Source organism: Papaver somniferum, chromosome 1 (genome assembly GCF_003573695.1).
Source record: "Papaver somniferum cultivar HN1 chromosome 1, ASM357369v1, whole genome shotgun sequence".
NCBI lineage: Eukaryota > Viridiplantae > Streptophyta > Magnoliopsida > Ranunculales > Papaveraceae > Papaver > Papaver somniferum.
In genome coordinates, this window is record NC_039358.1 from 167,161,668 (window position 1) to 167,163,955 (window position 2,288).

Sequence of the window (2,288 nt, forward strand, 5' to 3'; positions counted from 1 at the left end):
GTCCATTTGTATGTCATCATTAGTCCTGTAAGTCATCTCCTAAAGTTCTATGAGCAACGGACGTCCAAAAGGATAGATTTAAAAAAAATAATAATTAAAAAAAAAAGAGGAATTATTATAGTGTCAAAAAAAGTAATCTACTGAGGGCAGAGTCGTCATTATGTTAAGCCCTCGTCAAAAAATAATAATAAAAATAAATAGGGGCACCGTCATCATCATACTGGGCCCATGTCATTGGAGCATTTCAGTCTTTTATTATAGTGCGGTCTTTTCAAGTCAACAATTTAGAGAGAGATATGTTAGTCCATTTGTATGTCATCATTAGTCATGTAAGTCATCGCCTAAAGTTTTATGATCAACAGACGTCCAAACAGATAGATTTAAAAAAAAATAATTAAAAAAAAAGAGGAATTATTATAGTGTCAAAAAAAAAGTAATCTACTAAGGGCAGAGTCGTCATTATGTCAAGCCCTCGTCAAAAAAAAATAATAAAAATAAATAAGGGCACCGTCATCATCATACTGGGCCCATGTCATTGGAGCATTTCAGTCTTTTATTATAGTGTTTGGTCTTTTCAAGTCAATAATTTAGAGAGAGATATGTTAGTCCATTTGTATGTCATCATTAGTCCTGTAAGTCATCTCCTAAAGTTCTATGAGCAACGTATGTCCAAACAGATAGATTTAAAAAAATAATAATAATAATTAAAAAAAAGAGGAATTACTATAGTGTCAAAAAAAGTAATCTACTAAGGGCAGAGTCGTCATTATGTTAAGCCCTCGTCAAAAAATAATAATAAAAATAAATAGGGGCACCGTCATCATCATACTGGGCCCATGTCATTGGAGCATTTCAGTCTTTTATTATAGTGTTCGGTCTTTTCAAGTCAACAATTTAGAGAGAGATATGTTAGTCCATTTGTATGTCATCATTAGTCCTGTAAGTCATCTCCTAAAGTTCTATGAGCAACGGATGTCCAAACGGATAGATTTAAAAAAAAAATAATAATAATTAAAAAAAAGAGGAATTATTATAGTGTCAAAAAAAAGTAATCTACTGAGCGCAGAGTCGTCATTATGTTAAGCCCTCGTCAAAAAAATTAAAAATTAAATAAATAAATAAATAGGGGCACCGTCATCATTATACTGGGCCCATGTCATTGGAGCATTTCAGTCTTTTATTATAGTGTTCGGTTTTTTCAAGTCAACAATTTAGAGAGACATATGTTAGTCCATTTATATGTCATCATTAATCCTCTAAGTCATCGCCTAAAGTTCTATGATCAACAGACGTCCAAACGGATAGATTTAAAAAAATAATAATAATAATTAGAAAAATAGAGGATTTATTATAGTGTCAAAAAAAAGTAATCTACTAAGAGCAGAGCCGTCATTATGTTAAGCCCTCGTCAAAATAAATAAATAAAAATAAATAGGGGCACCGTCATCATCATATTGGGCCCATGTCATTGGAGCGTTTCAGTCTTTTATCATAGTGTTCGGTCTTTTCAAGTCAACAATTTAGAGAGAGATATGTTAGTCCATTTGTATGTCATCATTAGTCCTGTAAGTCATCTCCTAAAGTTCTATGAGCAACGGACGTCCAAACGGATAGATTTAAAATAATAATAATAATAATAATAATAATTAAAAAAAATGAATGAATGAAAAATGAAAAATGAAATGAAAAAAAAATGAAAAATGAAATGAAATGAAAAAAAATGAAAAATGAAATGAAGCAAAAAAAAAAAAAATTGAAAAGAAATGGTTATTAAACAGCCACTTGGGAAAATTGAGTAGCACCTAAAAGAGACAGAGGAAAGGAAGAGTCGCGAGGAGAAATTGAAGATTTGAATCATCGAATGTCATCCCTGGAAAGCAGCAAGATCGTGGAACGTTTTTACAGTTTGAAGTCAATTGATGAAGTTAATTATAGCTGGGTGGATTGACAAATTTGAAAATTTAGATGGGGACGGTAATATTTTTGGTGGCATCTATCAGACACGTGGCAGGTCAGGATTCCTAAACCTTTGTATATATTGAGTATTTTGTTTTTCACCTTTTATTTTTGAAAATTATTTTCTAGGTTTTTGTTTTCTTAATAATCATAATAATTAAAAGAAAAGAAAAAAAAAATTTAAAAAAAAATAATGATAATTTTTTTTTTTTAGTATTTATTAGGAACATGTGCTACTAATAGTTCTTTTGCAAGGTCATCAATTACAAGCTTTCTCCAGACTTTGGACGCAAAACTCGAAAGCAAAGTGAGGCTTGTGGCAATCAAGAATA